Source organism: Mastigoproctus giganteus, chromosome 4 (assembly GCF_048544385.1).
Source record: "Mastigoproctus giganteus isolate SK-2022 chromosome 4, ASM4854438v1, whole genome shotgun sequence".
NCBI lineage: Eukaryota > Metazoa > Arthropoda > Arachnida > Uropygi > Thelyphonidae > Mastigoproctus > Mastigoproctus giganteus.
Genome location: NC_143578.1, coordinates 81,014,025 through 81,033,795, shown reverse-complemented (window position 1 = coordinate 81,033,795; position 19,771 = coordinate 81,014,025). Strand labels below are relative to the sequence as shown.

The 19,771-nt window shown below is 36.1% G+C and overlaps 1 protein-coding gene across 2 annotated transcripts in view; it reads left to right on the top strand.

The window, feature by feature from the left end:
* Window positions 1-19,771, top strand: part of LOC150086866 (solute carrier family 41 member 1-like) — a 202,263-nt gene that overhangs the window by 33,874 nt on the left and 148,618 nt on the right. For both annotated transcript variants that reach the window (XM_090372784.1, XM_090372783.1), the window contains exon 2: window positions 4,680-4,900. The gene's annotated coding sequence lies outside the window, so the exon portion shown is untranslated. The remainder of the gene's footprint in view (window positions 1-4,679; window positions 4,901-19,771) is intronic.

Genomic DNA, 19,771 nt, shown 5'->3' with positions numbered 1-19,771 from the left:
TGGGTGTTTCAGAGCATGCAGTGAACTTCAAAATCAAGGCCTAAATTTTTTTTTTTTTTTAAATAGAAGTTCATGATAAAGATGCTAACATTAGCAAGGGCACAAGATGTAAGAAAGCAAACTTATATAACATCAGCCAAAAAAAAAAAAAAAACCCCTTCTTTGGAGTGAGGGGATGGGTGAAAACCCATCCCCTCACTCCAAATGTTTGTCAAGTTCTGCCTTGAATCTGTTTAAGCTGTCAACTTCTACAACGACAGATGGAAGTTTGTTCCAGCAATCAACCACCCAAGGCAAACTTCTGCACATCTATCCTACAACCGTCTTTGCTCAATTTGAATTTATGCCCTCTCAGGCGATTATTCTGAGCAAGAGGAAGAATCCCATCAGCATTGAGCATGCTCAAACCATTCAAGGTTTTATACACCTCAGTCAGATCACCTCGCAGGTGCCTAGTCTCCAGACACTAATTTGCAAAACTTAAGCCTTTCTTCGTAAGAGCAACCCTTAGTTCTGTTCACTAATCTTGTTGCCCTTCTCTGTACTCGTTCCAACAGTTCTACATCCTTCTTAAAATGAGGCCTCCAGACCTGTATACAGTATTCAAGGTGTGGCCTGACCACTGCCTTATATAAGGGGATAATCACCTTATCCCTGCTAGAAAAATTCCTGTGTATCATTGACAAGACACCATGAGCTACTCTTGCAGACCATCTGCACTTCTCAGAAAACTCCATATCTGCCTGCACAATTACCCCCAGGTCCTTTTCATTCTCTACCACTGTCAGTGTGGTATCACAGAGTTGATACGTTACTCTGGGATTACTGCTTCCCATATGTAGTACTTTATATTTGTCATTGTTAAACTTCATTTGCCACCTCCCAGCCCATCTGCTCAACTTTTCTAGGTCCTGTTGCAGCAGTGTACAGTCATTAGTGTCATAAACAACCCTGCCAACCTTCGTATCGTTTGCAAACTTGAACATTAAGCCTGATATGCCATCATCAATATCATTTATAAATACAGAAAACAACAGTGGACCCAACACTGAACCCTGAGTGACTCCACTAATAACATTAGTCCACGAAGAGCAGTGTCCATTGATTACCACTCTGTCTTCTCCCACTCAACCGTCCCTTTATCCATAGCAGCAATTTGCCTCCAATGCTACACTCCAATTTGTGCAGCAGTCTTCCATGTGCAACATGGAAGACATCAAAGGCCTTTCTAAGATCCAAATATATGATATCAAAGTTATTCTTTGCATACAGTTCCTTTGTGACTACATCATAGTATTTAGTCAGACAAGACTTCCCCTTAACAAACCCATGCTGTGTCCGAGCTATAACTGAAGTCTTGTCTAGATGATCCTGCAATGCTTCTTTAACCAGTGTCTCCATTAATTTCCCGGGAACAGAAGTTAAACTAACAGGTCTGTAATTACCTGTCTCTCCCTTTGATCCTCCTTTGCGAATTGCGGTCACATTTGCACATCTCCAGTACATAGGTACCTCCCCTGAGTCCAGGGAAGCTCTCATAATTATGGCTAAGAGTTTGCTTACTTCCTTTGCTGTCTCCTTTAATATAACTGGATAGATTCCATCCACCCCAAGGTGCCTTTCTTATGTTTATCTTCAACAATTTCTCCTCCACTTTACTCCAGTTATTACAAGATTATCTTGCTTACTGCCAGAGTTGAATACACCTCTGGCATTCCTCTCCCTGAATAACTCCTCATGTGTTAATGTGTATGAAAAATATTCATTTAGTTTGTTAGCTACCTGAGCAGGATCATCAACAGTCGAACTATCGATATCAAGTGGACCAATCTGATTCATCCTCTTCCTTCTAGAGTTTACATAAGTAAAGAATTCTTTTTCTTTGCATCCTTTGCCAAAGATTTCTTGTAATCTACCTAACCTCCTTTGTGACTTGGTTTCAGACCAGCTTATATCTATCATAGGCTTCTGTGTCACCTGTTAATTTATATGTATCCCATGCATTTTTCTTCTGTCAAATGTTAGATTAGTTCATCTGACATCCATTTTGGCCTAAATCTTGAACAATATTTTTTTGTTGGTATGAAATGCCTAGTAGCTTCCAAGATTAATTCTTTGAATGCTTCCCACTTTGAATTTGCTGTTGGTAACATCTTCAGTTGGTTCCACGTATAGAATTTAAATACTGTCTCAGACCACTGTAGTCACCTTTACGAAAGTAAAAACCTTTACTGTTGATGGTAGTTACCTCTTTGAGTAAATTCAACTTCAGCACACTGTGATCACTGCCACCTAGTGGTTCTTTTATCTGCAGATTCTTGATGCATGAAGAATCACTGCTGATAATCAGATCAAGAGTATTGCTCCCTCTATTTGCCTCCTGAACGTGCTGCTGTAGAAAACAATCATCCAATAAATCCACAAAAGCCTTGCTAATGTGTGAGTGACGAACCCACAAATTCCAGTCAATCTCTGGGAAATTAATCTCTCCCTTTGATCCTCCTTTGCGAATTGCGGTCACATTTGCACATCTCCAGTACATAGGTACCTCCCCTGAGTACTCCCCTGAGTACCTCCCCTAATTATAAGACACTCTGATTTCCTGGCCTGCTCTATTTCTCTGCACAATTGCTCATACTCATCAGATTCATTTGGCCTATAACACACACCTACTGTCATTTTTCCTTTCCCTGTGCTTACGTCATACCAGACTCAACATTGCATTGTGCATCAACATCAATTGGATGCATGTCCTTAGATTTTGTGTTTCTTAACTAACAGCATAACCCCTCCTTCTGTTCTGTCTGTCCTTTCTGTAGTAGTAGCAGTGGCATGTGATGCAAGAAAACAAGTGTATAAGCATCAGCCAAAAAAAAAAAAAAAAAAATCACACCATTCCCTCCAAATGCCTATTCAGTTCCTCCTTAAATTTATATAACCTATCAACTTCCACAATGACAGATGGAAGTTTATTCCAGCAATTAACCACCCGCTGGCTAAAGGCAAATTTCCGCACATCTGTTCTACATATTTCTTTTCTTAATTTGAATTTATGTCCCTTTAGGTTCGTAATATGAACAAGTGGAAGGATCCCATCAGAATTCAGCGTGCTCAACCCATTCAAGGCCTTATACACCTCAATCAGATCACTGTGCAGGTGCCTAATCTCCAGCCACTGCAATTTGCAGAACTTAAGCCTCTCTTGGTAAGAGGATCCCTTCATTCCCCTCACCAATCGTGTTACCCTTTCTGTACACGCTCAAGTAAATTGTACACATTGTACTCCCCAAATTCCAGTTCTGCACTGCTTATGTCTGTGTGACACCATGTCTCTGATATCCCAACAATATCTGCCTTTTGATGTCTTGACTAGCACTTCAAGCTCATTGAATTTATTAACTATACTCCTAGCATTGGTGTACATGCAAGTATACCTGCACCTGTTTTTACTCTTAGTTATCCCAACACAGCCCATGTATTTACTTGTTACACTAAGACTCCCAGCATTCCTGGTAATCCCCATTGCCTTGCTTTCCAGGCTGCTGTTCAATTGATCATATTTTTCAAAGACTTTTGAAAACAAATTGAGAAAAACAGATTGTTTTTGTTTCAAGACCATGCCTCTGCCTATTTTTCACTTGTTGTGAAGACATTTCTGATGAAACATGGCATTTTACCGATCAACTAACCACCCTTCTCTCCTGATCTAGCGCCAGCAGACTTCCAGTATGTTTAGGACCTAAAGAAAAACATAACAGATGCATTTGCTATGACTCTCTCCAGAAACTTTTAGAATGATGAAGTGCATTCAATATGGGTGATTATTTTGAACAAAACTAAAACGGTTTTTGAGCTCCTTTACTTTGTTCTTTTCATTGCACCTGTCTGGAACTTTATTGGCACACCTTATATATATATATATATATATATATATATATATATATAAGTAAAAGGTGTCTTCAGCTGACTGCCCAGTATTGTATTCAACTGAGTTTATCTGATAAAAGCCGCTTTGTAAAGTTGATATTGCGAATTTAATAAGCAAGGTAGACATTGTTATTTTTGATTTGTTACATGACTTGAGTTTACTGCAAATTAGTTGTTACCAAATCTCCCCCCCCCCCTCAGCCTGCTGACTAACTTTTGGCAAGTGGACTCTGTATCCTGAGAAAAAAATTGAGGGTTGTAAATGACTGATCCATTGTTTAGAATTTCCTTGACCTACTGAAGAGTACAGGAGGATTAGAAAATTGTTTCATATGTAAAATATACTTTTTTTTGTCCTTGAATAAATTTATCTTCATGCTGTCATTCAGGTTTAAGTTCTCTGTTCAATTAGTGATATAGTTGGTTGATATTAGACAGAGTAGAGATTCCTCTGACATGCACAAGCACAACATGTATATTGGTCCGTACACAAACTATATAAACTGTGAACAAGGTAGTTGAGTTGATTTGGGGGTGGATATACAATTCATCCATCCATCCATCAAATGTGTGAAAGTATCATCAGTAGTCATAGTTGCTTGTTGAGGTGGATGAAACCATTATAGGATGGTTCCGAATATTTGGTGACAGGGCTAGAGGTAAATAATTTTATTTCTATTAAGAAAGATTCTTAAATTCTATTTGTCACATTTTTTTTTATTGATATTATTCTTAATATTTATTGCTGACAGTAGCTACAAGTCATGCACCACACCCAACTTGTGATGAGTATGGTATCCTCTTCCATTGATACAACCAGTGTTGCTTTGGTTGTTAGTGTAGCCAGACACGCAGGTCACATCCAGAGGTTGGTAAGGCCAGTAGCAGTAGCAGGGTTTACAGACATCCCTAGTCCAGAAACAGTTTTCAATCCAACAGCAGGGAGGCCTTAAACTATAATAATTAGTGAAAGGTAAGTATCATTATATTATTTCATTTAAACTTGGGAACATCAGAGATTTAAATTACAAAATTTTGTGCAGCATTCTCTTCATTTAATATCCATTTTATCTAAGGAAGGTTGTTTTTGAAAATGGAGCTCCAAATGAAGAGGAAGAAAAGATTTTGTTTATGAATATAATGTAAATGTTGGAGGCCATGACACAAACAAATGAAGTCTAATTTGGGCTTCTGTGTTATAGGGGAAATTTCAAGCTCTTGAAAATTGATGTTTTTTACTTAATATAATAAATTGTTTAATAAATAACTTTAATTGTTCTAATTATGTATGTTAGCTAATTTTAGAATTTAACTAAGGATTTAAGTTGCAACTTGATATTTGTAGAGCATTTGTTATAGTTAATTTTGGCATGAACATCATATGTCACATCTGGTAACTGTGGTGTAGTACAATGTAGTAGTTAATTACAGCTTTTTAAACTGTAGCAAATAAATATTTTGAAGATCTTGATCATAAGTTAGCTTATATTTGTATTTAGCTAAGCATTTAGAAAGTCAGTAGCTATTGTTTAGAAATATAATAGTGTAATAAATGTGGCTGTTGCATAATCTGGGAATAGTGTACTCTTACCTCTTGGTTTCTGTAGTTTTTTTTTTTAATTAAATTTAGAATAAAATCATTGCCTCAAACAAGGGCATCAAAGCAAAAAGCTCAAAGTATTGGGAAGCTTTGGATCAAGAGAAATTACAGTTCCCTTGCATACAGTGCACCACTTTCACTTTTTTGTGGAGTGATCTGTAATGGGACATATGGCCAAAGGGATGTCTCTGTGCCTTTGCAGAGAGTGTGAGGAAATTAAACAGCTAATTAATGTTCTGATGGGTGTATATGGGGGCTTGAAGAATAAGGTTGATGCTATTGAAATTAATAAGACTGTCCCATCTAGTACTTGGCTGCCCAGAAGAACACTGGAGTCTACAATCATGCATCACACAATAGTGATATCCTCCATGGCAGAAAGCTCTGATCCTACAGGAAGGAGCAGTTATTGGGACAATGGGAAATATATTTTTAAAAAAGAAAGCTGCAGTACAATTGGGGTATGTCTGCTAGGGGCAAAATTTGATGTAGAGTGAAACAGTATTACATTTTATGCTGTTGTGATGATAATGCTCATCTTTTAACAACATAAAAAGTGATATTGTTGCATATGTTGGTACTAATGATATTAAGAATCGGAGATCTCAGGGTTTGCTTAACAAGTACTGGGCAATGTTGAGAAAAAGTTGCAAGTTAGGATTAAAATTGGTGTCTAATTCTGTCCAGATAAGATAGTAGGGAGTACATGATGAAAGCCTTGTCAATTAGTTTGGCCCTGGAGAGACTGAGCCAAGGCTCATGGGACAGAATTTTTTTCCACATGGTTTGTGCTTATTACCAGCAGAGATCGTTTTATAGAAGGGTCACAAGAATATTTGTTGATGCTATCAAGTCAGTGTTAGGTGGGTCAGGAAAATGCTACCTTGGGCAATACACAGACTACTAGATTAACAGCAGCTGTGGGCAGAACTGAAAGTAATTCTTGCATTATTGGGATATGCCATAGCCTGGAACAAGGCCTGCTGGGGGATCCTCATGGGAACAAGAAAATACATGGGATATATTATAATTATTAAAAGCAAAAACTGGTGTGTATACTTACATGTATGCTAATGCTTGGAGTATGAGGTGCAGCTATTAAACTTGCAACAAAATAAATATAATGAAATATTTTGTACCTTACAAGTTATCCCCTTTAAAACAATCAATTTGGGCTTGCACACACTTTATGTTTCTTCTTAAACATTTGGGTTGTTTTTTTTTTCTGAATGTCTTCAGTGGACTGAAAATGGGTTCCCTTAAGTTCACTTTTCAGCTTACGGAAGAGACAGGCACTAGGTCCGACAAGTAGGGAACATGGCTCACACATATGGATTTATTTTTTGGCTGGAAACTGTTGAACACAGAGTGGTTTATGTGCTGGTGCATCCAACCATCCCTCCACAATTCATGTCTCTTTTTTTCAAATTTTTTTCACACTGCCTTGTCAGAACTTCAGTGAGATATGTTTGATTGATGGTCTTTGGTGGGAGGTATTCCTCCATAATAAGTCTAATGTCAAAGAAAACAAGAAGCATGTTTTTGATTTTGATATTCTTGGGTTTTTTTTTTTCTTCTATTGCATTGAAGAAAAAATTCTTTTAACCCATAAACTAAACTGTCTTTTAGTTTATGGGTTGTGCTGGAATGGCCAACTTTCATTGCTAGTAATTACATTACTCAGAAATTTTCTCATCCTTTGATCTTCATTTGAAATTTTTGGGAACATCTTGGCGCACACTTTTCTCATGCCAAAATTTTCAGTTAAATTTCTGTTTCTTTGTCCATATGGAGTTCTGATGCAACCACTGTAATGTTTAAACAATTATCATGTCTAATCAATGTCCTTATCTGGTCCACATTTTCATCAGTTTTCATGGATACTGGATGGCCTGGTCATTTATAGTCTTCCACATCCTGGTCTGTGCTTGACAGGAGAGACTAATTCTTCTACAGGGATGGGATACACTTAAATAGAAAGGGTGCAGGAATATTTGCTGATGCTATGTAGGCAGTGTTAGGTGGGTCGCAAAACTGCTAGCTTGGGGGGGGGGGGATACAGACTAAAAGGTTAAGTGGCCGCAGGCAGAGGTAAAAGTGATTCTTGCACTGCTCCTATTAGAATGAGCAGCAGCACAGAAAGCAAGGCAATAGAAATTTCCAAGACTGTTGGCAGTCATAGTGGAAAAAATACACAGGCTGTGTTAGGGTAACTATGAGTAGAAAAATGTGCATGTATACTTGCATGTACACCAATTCTAGGAGTATAGTTAATAAATTTGATGAGCTTGAATTGCTAGTCAAGACATCAAAGGCAGATACTGTTTGGATATCAGACGCGGTGTCACACAGATATATGCAAGTACAGAAATGAAATTTGGGGACTACAATGTGTACAGAAAGGATAGGAAGGGAGGAGGGGTTATGTTTGTTAGTTAAGAAATGTGTAAAATCTAAGGAAGTGCATCCAATTGATGTTGGTGAACAATGCAATGTTGAGTCTGTTTGGTGTGACATAAGCACTGGGAAAGGAAAAATGAGAAGTGTGTGTTATAGGTGTAATGAATCTGATGAGTATAATGAGGAATTGTGCAGAGAAATAGTGCACCAGTAAATCATAATGTCTTATAAATAGGATTTTAACTTTCCAGATATTGACTGGAATTTGTGAGTTGGTCACTCACACACTAGCAAGACTTCTTTGGATTTATTGGATGACATGCTTTCTACAGCAGCATGTTCGGGAGGCAACTAGAGAGTTTAATACTCTAGATCTGATTATTAGCAGTAATTATTCATGCATTAAGAATTTGCAGATAAAGGAACCACTGGGTGACAGTGATCACAATGTACTGATATGGGAATTACTTAAAGATGTAACTACCATCAAGGCTAAAGGGAAGGGCTTTTTGTTTTTGTAATGGTGACTACAGGGGTCTCAGACAGTTTTTAAATTCTGTACAGTAGGATCAACTGATGATCTTACCAATGGTAAATTCTAAATGGGAAGCATTCAGGGACTTAATCTTGGAAGCTACTAGGTTTTTCATTCCAAATAAGAAATATTGTTCAAGATTCAGGCCTAAATGGATGTCAGATGAATTAATGAGGCTCGTGGCAGAGAAAAAAAAAATGTATGGGTTGCATATAAATTTTCAGGTGACACAGAAGCCTATGGCAGATATAAGCTTGTCTGTAATCAAGTCACAAAGGAGGTTAGGCAGGTGAAGGCAGATTATGAGAAATCTTTGGCAAAGGATGCAAAGAAAAACAGCAGAGATTTCTTTACTGAAGTAAATGCTAGAAGGAAAGGGATGAATTGGAACACTTAACATAGATGGGTTGATTATTAATGATCATGCTCGGGTAGCTGATAAATTGAATAAGTATTTTGCATCTACCTTTACACATGAGGAGTTATTCAATGAGGGGAATGCCAGAAGTTTATCAAACTTTAACAGGGAGCTAAGTGATTTTGTAATAACTGAGAGCAAAGTGGAGAAGAAATTGTTGAAGTTAAACATAAGGAAAGCACCTGGGGGGAGGGTGGGATCTATCCAGTTAAATTAAAGGAGGCAGCAAAGGAAGTAAGCAAACCCTTAGCCATAATTAAGAGAGCTTTCCTTCCTTGGACTCAGGGGACTGGAGGTGTGCAAATGTATCACCAATTCACAAAGGAAGTTCAAAAGGTGACACAAGTAACTACAGACCTGTTAGTTTAACTTGTTCTGGGGAAAATAATGAATCACTGGTTAAAGAAGCATTGCAGGATCATCCAGACAAGACTGCAGTAATAGTAAAGACACAGCATGGGTTTGTCAAAGGGAGGTCTTGTCTGACCAATTTGATTGCTTACTATGATGTGGTCACAAAGGAACTGAATATCAAAAATAATTTTGATATTATGTACTTGGATTTCAGGAAAGCTTTTGCTACTGTTGCATACAGAAGACTGCTGTACAAATTGGAGCAGTATGGCATTAAGGTTAAGTTGGTACAATAGATAAAGGGATGGTTAAGTGGGAGACGACAGAGTGGTAATCAATGGACACTGCTTTTCTTGGACAAATGTTATTAGTGGAGTTCCCCAGGGTTCTGTGCTGGGCCCATTGTTGTTTTGTGTATTCATCAATGATATTGATGAAGGTATATCACGATTAATGTCCAAGTTTGCAGGGGACACAAAGGTTGGCAGAGTTGTTAACGGCATTAAAGACAGTATGCTTCTCCAAATGGATCTAGATAAGTTGGGGAAACGGGCTGAGAAGTGGCGACTGAAGTTTAACATTGACAAATGCAAAGTACTGCATATGGGTAGCTATAACCCAAGAGCAACGTATCAACTGTGTGCTACTACACTCAGGGAAGTGGAATCTGAAAAAGACCTGGGGGTAATTGTGCAGTTAATTATGAAGTTTGCTGATACAGTGCAGATGGGCTGCCAGGGCAGATCATGGAGTCTTGTCTATGATATATAGGAATTTTGCTAGCAGGGACAGGGAGGTGATTATCCCGTTTGTACAAGGCAATGGTCAGGCCACACCTAGAGTACTGTGTATCGGTCTGGAGGCCTCATTTTAGGAAGGATGTAGAGTTGCTAGAATGTGTACAAAGAAGGGCAACAAGATTGGTGAGGGGACAAAGGGGTGCTCTTACCAAGAAAGTCTTAAGTTCTGCAAATTGCAGCACCTGAAGAGTAGGCACCTGCGAGGTGATCTGATTGAAGTGTATAAGGCCTTGAATGGGTTGCACTAGCTGAATGCTGATGGGATTCTTCCTCTTGCTGAGATTAAGAACCTGAGGAGACAATTGTAGAATGGATGTGCGGAAGTTTTCCTTAACCAGTGGGTGGTTGATTGGTGGAACAAACTTCCATCTTTTGTTTTGGAAGTTGATAGCCTAAATAAATTTAAAGCTGAGCTGGACAGGCATTTGGAACGAATGGTGGGGTGAAATGGGAGGTTTTTTTTGTGGCTGCTGCTGCATAAACATGCTTTCTTGCGTCGTGTGCCTATGCTAATGCTAAACACATGAACTCTTGAAATAGTGTTTTCCTTGTCAACTTGATGTAACAACTCAAATTTTATTTGGTGTTTTCTCTAGTTTTGTTAAAAATTTAACAAACTGGACAAACTGCAGAAAACTGCACAAATTAAAGGTAGAGAGAACCTGTCTCACTGCAAAGTAAATGGGCATGTAGGAACATGAGTTGGCAGACAAATAGGGAATGGTTTAAGGTCAGCTGCATGTGCAGTTTCTTTATTTAATAGGTCCACCTTGTATAGTAAACAGATTTGAATTTAAAGTACTGATTTGGTTAAGTCATCAGATGCAACATTGTAGCAAAATTGGAGATGTGGTGCCCTTAAACATAAGGAATGTACAAAATGACAGACCAGATGTGGGGGGGGGAGTGCTCTTAGTTAAGAAGCACAGAAGTGACAGAGTGCACCTAGTTGACATTAGTGACTAGTGCAATGTTGTCACTTTGATTTGACATTAGCACTGGGAAAATAAAAATGGAATGACTGTGAAAATAACAACTGTACAGAGAAACAATGGGCCAGTATAATCAGAATGTCTTATGAGGCCTTTTAAATTTCCAGATGTTGACTGACATGAACTTAGGAGCTAATTATTTTTAGCAGTGGTTAGGCTGTATCTTGAGTATTGCCTGTAAGTCTGGATGCAATCTTTTAGAAAGGATGTGGAATCCATTCCATTGGAATGGATGGAGAAAAGAGCAATGAAGTAGTGGGAAACAAAAGGGCAGTCTTACTAAAGAAGACTTCAATTCTGCAGATTTCAGTGTCTGAAAACTTGGCTTCTACTAGGAGATTTGTTTGAGGTGTTTAAGGCTTTGAATGGATTAATTAAGCTGAGTGTTCATGATATTTTTATTTTCAGCCAGTGGGTAGTTAATTACTGGAACTAACTTCCATCTGCTGTTGTGGAAGTGAGTAGTTTGAATAAATTTAAGGAATAATTAGACAAATTAGATGGGACAAACAAGTGATGTGGGGAATTTTTTTTGGCTGATGCTCTAATAAGATTGCAGCCTCGTATCATTTGTTACTGCTAATACCAATTAATATATTGTCAGTGTGTGTAGTTAGCTAATTTTAACAGTTTGTGCACAGACTTACTATTTATAGTGTAAAAATGAAACAAACTGGCAACATTTCAAATTGGCTATCCTGTAACTAGTCTTCTTTATTATAGAATGGTCAACATGGGGATCTTAGCTATGCTGTGTATAAGGCTGAGAAATCAGGTTATGAGCAGGTTTTTTGGGGCAAGCTAGTAGTTTCTACTGGTTCAGACTTTGTTGAATGAATTGTTTTGATTTTCACTAGAGATATAGTGGAATACATAGTTAATGTCCAGGTACAAGAATGTCTTCTCTTTGGAAGTGGGTGCCAGTAAGATGTCTACTGTTCTTTCTCAAATTCTTGATAGAATGGATACTCCGAGGGGAAGATGTTGGTAAGTAGTTTGATGGTAGTTGGAAATATTTTGCCACTGCATTTTAGCTCTCTAGGCCTGATGAAATTAGCATTAGTAGGGCATATGATGCAAGAAAGCAAGCTTATATAGATAGCATCAGTCAAAAAAAAAAAAAAAAAAAAAAAACGCCCTTCCCATTTCACCCATCCATTCACTCCAAATGTTTGTCTAGGTTCTGTCTTGAACTTATTTAAGTTGCTGGATTAACTACAACAGATGGAAGTTTGTTCCAATTACTCAGTTGGGTATGAAAAGATTACCTTTAAGTTAAGCACTTATATTGTGGTGGTTATATAGTTTCCTGTAACCATTTCAGTAAATTCACTTGGTATAACAGTATCTTCATTTGTTGTGAATAACCATGTGTCATAACCTGTTTCAAGTGAGAAAGCAGTTTCAAGTAGTTAGATTGAGGATTTTTGGGGATTAAAAATGGAGAAAAAAAAAGATTCTGAAAGTGAAAAACCAGGATGCAATGAACAGTGAATAATCAAAATTGGAGCATTTCCAGGATCTAGCATTAAAAACCAGAGTAATACAATTTTTACCTTCCTAGCTTTTCTAGTGCACCTTAATATTAGCAACATTAATGAATATCATAATTGTTAGCTTTGCAAATTTATATTTGCAGTATTTTTTTTGCTCCAAGTAAAATTGTCAATCACTTAACTAAAGGAACACCTTTCAACCCAGGTATAATTATATTTTACATGGAACAAAAAACAATCCTGCTTAAGTTTTAATTGTGTTTTTTATGTTTTCTTTAGAAGCAATTTTTTTTTTTTTTTTTTTTTTTTTGTGCTTATTGTGAATAGTGAATGTGTTGGTATTTTACCTAGTAAGCACCAGAAAACTATTCCCAAAAAAAGAAAATTGCCAAATCTGCTATTGATTAACTCTTTCTACTGCAGGAAAGTGAAAGAACATGATTCTTACAATATAGTTTAATGTTGGTCCCTTACATAGTCACAAACTTTGGTAGTATAAATAGAGAAATATATCAATTTTTACTGAATTGGCCTTTATTGCAACAATACTACTTGTCTGCTTATGGAATTCCAGCTGTATGAATTGTGTGCTGGTCAACTGATATCACCCATATTTTCATTTATATCATTATTCAGCTTATAATGAACATTTATATTGACAAATGCAAGGTACAGCATATGGGCAGCAGTAATCCCAGATTAATGTATGAATTAGGTGTACTACACTTAACCCCCAGCAATGAGGAGGTAATCATCCTGTTGTGTATAAGGCAGTCATTAGACTGCATCTTGAGTATTGCATACAGGCACAGAAGCCTCATTTTAGAATGAATGTTGTTGGAATGAGTGCAGAGAAGAGCACAGAGATTAGTCTGGAATACAAAAGGGTACTCTTATTATAAAAGACTTGTTCTGCAGATTGTGGTGTCTGGAAGCTAGGCACTTGTGTGTGGGGGGGCGGGGGGGGAATCTGATTGAAATGTTTAGGGCTAAATGCTAATGGATTTTGAGTAAATTAAATGTGGGTGGCATCCAAACTCTTGTTTTGACAACAAATATAAGAGGACATAAAGGAATGTTGCTGCAGGGTAGATGTGAGAATTTGCTTTTGTGATTGATTGTTGGAATTAACCTGGTGGGTGGATAGTTTGAATAAATATAAGGAAGAATTAGGGAAATAATTATTAGATGGTATAAACAAATGAAGTTTTTTTTTTGCTGATGTCATATAAGCTTGCTTCTTTGCATCATTTGTTAGTTATTGTCTTTCATATGGCCAGCTTGTATCGACCTCATGCTGCTCCACCTGAGCTGTAATTGGAAGTTGATCATGATCTCACTCACTGTGGGCTGTATGAAAGGGTACATTTCTTTTGTATGCACTTCAGAATGAAATGGCATGGAATTCACTATGAAAGGGCTCTAAGTATTAACAACATGTGAAGGTTTTTTTTTTTTTAAAAATTCCATATATTTATATTCACTGGATGCTGCTTCTGTTCTCTCAATTGGTAATGGAGCCTTTTAGCAGTTCAGATTGTATCCCCCTCAGTTACACTGAAATATTGAACAACAAATGGATAAAAAATTGAATCATGCAGTTGCTTGCACCCATTACTGTTCCTTCTTCCTCCAAAAAAAACATTATCCTTTATAGCTTCATCAGTAGTATACTGCAATAACAAATAATTGTTAATAAAATTATTTTCTTTTAGTCATATGGTGCAAGGAAGCCCAGGGTTTTGCTGCATCAGCCAAAAAAAAAAAAAAAGCAAGTAAATTAGTACTTCTAAATATTTAATTTTATTAGTATTTCAAAGTTTTGCATAGCTAGACTTAATTCAATAGTACTTGAATTCTTTATTGGAATACCTTTCATTAAAAACAGAACTTATTTGATATACCTCTTGATAAAATAGGTACACAAATTTAAAGTTTTTTTTTTTTTTGTCATTTTATATTTTCTTTAATATAATTAAAGAAAATATAAAGTGACAAAGTGATAATATATTTTTACTTTAATTTTCACACAAAGATAAGCTATAGCATTTTGCAAAGATGATAAAATAAAACTGTCTGGTGTCATATTAAAGCAAGGGTGTACTGCATCAGAAATTTGGATGTTACAGACCACATTCAAATTGGCCAGTCAGTGGTGGAGAGGACAACAATCATTATGTGCAGGAATTTGCATATAGTCAGACATTTTGAGCAACCAATTATAATCATCTATTTATATTTCCTGTTTAAGAAATGGTCTTCACTAAATTGGTATTAATTTCTTAAAATAGATTTTCCAGTTAAGTTTTAAGGTAAAACATTTTGGAATTTAATTCTGGAATAAACATTTAATGCAGTATTCTAGTGTTTTCTTTGTTTTGTATGCACATGGGTATCATACCCATGTTGATATGAGCTTTTTGCTTAAAAATCACTTAAGGAAACAACCCTTGAAGTGTAGCTTCTTTCTTGGACAACCTGTATTTTTGCTCTGTGTTTTCCTGTGTTTGGTTTAATTTTAAATTGTATAGTTAGTAGAAGTACTGATGATTTGTTTTGCCTCTTTCCTTTAGCTCAAAATCTCATCAGAGGAATTTTAAAAATTAATCAATTTATTTAATGCCACTTGAACCATGTAGAACTTTGGCTTTCTTTGAGACTGAAATGTTCATAACTGCAGTTGCCTTATATTGTTTAGTTATATAGTATGAATCAGAGATGTAATACTCAATATGTTCTACGTTGATAATAATATTAGTAAATTAATAAGAGGAGTTTACCTCAATATCGTACGTGGAACACTTCCGTATGATACCCTCCAGAAATTAAACCGGAAAAAACGAAAAAAATCGCAACTTACCGGTACATAAAAGTAAAATAAATAATTAAAGAAAAATATAAATAATCAATTTAACACAATTCAAAAACAATTAAAATTCAAATTAACGCAATTAAAAGAATCTAACGAAAATATTCAAAACTATTTTTTTGAATCGTTTCCAGGAAGGAAAATCGTTTTGAATATTTTCGTTAGATTCTTTTAATTGCGTTAATTTGAATTTTAATTGTTTTTGAATTGTGTTAAATTGATTATTTATATTTTTCTTTAATTATTTATTTTACTTTTATGTACCGGTAAGTTGCGATTTTTTTCGTTTTTTCCGGTTTAATTTCTGGAGGGTATCATACGGAAGTGTTCCACGTACGATATTGAGGTAAACTCCTCTTATTAATTTACTAATATTGTTTAGTTATGTAGTCCCAGCTGGCAGGGTGGTGATGAGGCTTTCCTATAAAACATCATGGCATAGCTGGGTTTAGCAGTGTGAAAGTATGGTAATAAAGTGCAACTTTGATATAATGCAAGTGTCAGACAACACCCATATTATAGCTGAAAATAAAATTTTCCCAATTTTTTTTAACCTGAATACATGGTGACCAAAAGGTGACTTGTTAAGCAAGCATTTTTATAATAAACAATTTCATTTTACCATTTTGCTGTCAGTGATGAAATGGTTTAAGTGGCAGATGCATTTTTGCTGTAGGTTCTTTTTTTTTTTTAATAATTCTGTACTTTAAAATAAAAATATTACATAGCAATGCTTTATATACCTGAAATAAATTTCAAAATTGTCACTTTCTTATACCCACTTCCAAATGAGACATGTTTACAGGGAATCCAGTATGGTATACTACATAAATAGGAAATAAGGAACAACTTGGCCACATAAGCTAATGGCCACAATAGTTCAAAAAAACTTCCCCTCCCCCTCTTAAACAGGTATTCCTTGAGTTATAAGATTAAGGTATTCTTGGATGTCATCATGCAAATAAAAGCAACATCTCAGAAATAGTTTTACAAAGCAAATACTGTAATATGGCTTGGTTACATTTTGATCAGGCTAAAATGTGGCAAAAGAATCTAATCTAGCATCCCTAATAGGTTTTCTACATTTAAAAAAATTTTTTTTTTTTAAATTTTAATCACTGTGCTATGCAAGGGTATGTGCGTGTGCGCACACGCATGCAACAGGATGGTGGCAAACTTGGGTATTGGTAGTTTTTTTTTTTGTCTGAGGAAATTTTTTGAATCTTTAAATTCAAGAAAATATACAAAAAAAAAAAACCATGGAATAGCAACCATGATAAAAGAAGCTATTTTCATGATTTTAAGCCCATTGCAATTTTAAATGTTTAGTGATTATTGCTTAAAGTAAATAAAAAATGATCAAATAACAGTTTTTGTATTCATACAACCACCGTTGAATACATATCAAGAAGAGGACAGGTGTGCTGCATGAAGCTGCTTGGATGTGCTGCAAAAGGAAAAAGATTGGGAACCACTGCCCCTACTGTTATAAGTTGCCCCCAGATTCCCCCCCCCCATGAGACTTGATGTGTAACCATCTATCATTCAGAAGCATCGTAACCTGATCTGGATTACCTTCCTACTTAGCTTTAACCTGGTGGTGGTGAGTGATCCTTGAAAATAATGGTTTTGTGTTAATCAATGATTAAAAACCTTATTTTTTCTACCTTTCTAAATATAGAAAGGTAGAATAATTTTCAAAGGAAAAAAAAATTTTTTTTTTTTTTTGTGCAGTTGTTTCATGTGATAACCTGTAAGCTTACCCATCATCTGTCTGCTACTACTTGGCTTTTTGGTTTAATATTAGGATTAATAGTAGCAAATGATGCAAGAAAGCAAGCTTTTACAGCATCAGCAAAAAAAATAATAAATTAATTAAAAAAAATTGAAGACTAAGCTATATCACTTGACCATCTCCTCTAACAGTTTATCTAGTTCTTCCCTGAGTTTATTCAAACTATCCACTTCCACATCAGGTGGAAGTTTTGTTCCAACAATCAATCACCTGCTGGCTGAAGGCAAGATTTCTACTTATCTTGTCCCACAACCATCCTCATTTGGATTTATGCTTAACATGTGTAGTCTATGCAAGAGGCAGGAGAATGCTATCAGCATTGATCTTACTCTGTCCGTTCAAAGCTTAAAACACATTGAGATCTTGCAAGTGTCTAGTCTCCAGATGCCGAAGTTTGCAGAACTGAAGCCTTTCCTCGTAAGAGTGCCTTTTTGTTCCCCTTCTCTAATCAAATTGCTCTTCTGTCCCTGTTACAACGGATCCACCTTCCTAATATGAGGCCTCCATGCCTGTATGTGGCACTAAAGATGTGGCTTAACTATTGCCTTATAGAACAGAATAATCACCTTGTCCCAGCCGACAGTATTCCTCTATATCATTGATAAAACTCCATGAGTTGTCCTAGCAGTCTGTCTGCACTGCTCAGTGAACATATGACTACACAGCCCCCCCCCTTCCCGGTGTTTTTCATTTTCCATTACCCTGAGTGTAGTACTTGGTACAGTACGTTAACGTCGGATTTTTATTACCTATGTGCAGTACCTTGCATTTGTCAATTTTAAACTTCAGTTGCTACTTATTAGCCCATCTGCCTGCCAATCTTTGATCATATGCAAACTTAGACATGAAGCCTGATATACCTTCATCAGTGTCATTAATAAATATAGAAAACAATGGGCCCAACACTGACCCTTGGGAATTCCACTGACACCAAGAACAGTGGCGAGTAGTGTGATTACAGAAAAGCCCAGATGCTGTGTTTGTTTAAAGTTTCAGGTTATGTTTTTTTTTCCCTCCCACCGTTAAGTAAACAACTATATTCTTATTGTAGTTGTTTTTAAAGATTTATTATTCTTTTTGCATAGTAAAGGTGATTATAAAAACCCAATATTTTCTCCAGATGGCTGCTACATTGAGGAAAGCAAGAGATGTTTTAAGTTTCATGCACAGTTGAAGTCTGTGAAATTTGAAATAGTTTTGATGTAAACTTAAAAAGAAGTAACTAATGGTGTTGATATATATAATGCTTTTATTTTTTAATAATATTTATATACATAATAACAAGAAATATAGGTGCATATTTGAAATTTCGTATACTTAACGGTTTTTTAAACTGGAAAATTGGTTGAAAATAAGATTGTTTTTGTATTATGTTTGAAATGTTATTTTTTTGGAAATAAAAGTTGTAAAACACAGCATGTTTTAAAATTATTTTTTATTAAAACTTAAAGTATGTACAATAAGTACTAGAATCCTTTAAGAAAGATTAAATATTTGCACTGTTTAAACAGAATTCAAAAACTCAATCAATTTTTTAATAATTGAAGAGAAAGTTGCCACCTGTTAGTTACCCACCACAACCCCTGTTAAATCATCAGCTAGCTTTGACTGATTTCCTTCATTAATAACATGAAGGAAATTCAGTAGTAAGGGGGGGAGAGGGGCTCAACACATTTATCCTGAGGGAGCTGCTTGTTACGCTAGTCATATGAAGAATGTCCATTTTTATTACCCCCTATTTTCACTTAGGTTCACTTAGTCCTAGATTCACTTAGGGACCTTCTCAGTAACCCCAGTGCACTCCAGTTCGTAGAGTGACTGAATCAAAAGTTTTACTAAAATGGAGTTGTACAATATTAAAATTGTTTCCTGCATCTGAATTCTTAACTTTGTTATAGTAATTAGCCAGATTTGTCGTACATTCAAAATACCAAGTAAGCCTCCCAAGCCGCAGTGGTTTTTATGTTGTTCATAACTTATCTTTTTATAACTTTTGCTGTGCTTAAAACAATTTAAAAAAATAAAAATTTCAAATTAAACAACTCAAATTAGAGAGTGTGCAATGTCACTTGGGCCTAGGCAAGAGGAAGTAGACTTTGAATTCATTGTTCATCCAGCCTATCCCAATGGGCTAGGTTTCCGTCCCTGCCATGGGAGGCGGGCTCTACTATCTAGCTTTAATTGCACTCTCCTTTTAAACACAGAGTAAACAAAATTATTAAAGTAAGTGAATTTCCATTTATCCACAAACATGTTCCAGAGGCGCTGCTGTTCCAAATTTTCTAGTGCTAACCAAGTCTGGACAGAAATTCACATTCAAGACCAACTTTCTGATTTTATTTCTTGTACAATACATAATGCTGTAAGCACTATTTGTAAATCAGCCGGTAATTTGCCACCACTTGCAGAGCATCAGTTGATACCATTTGATATACTCTGGTAACAGATGAGAGCAAATCTCTGAGCCTGCATTATATATTTTTTAATCAGAGTTTGTTATCCTATGAAGCCATGCTATAGACGCATAAGTTATAATAGGAACAAATAGGCAATCGTACAGTAAATTTAGAGCTGGGCTCCTTATG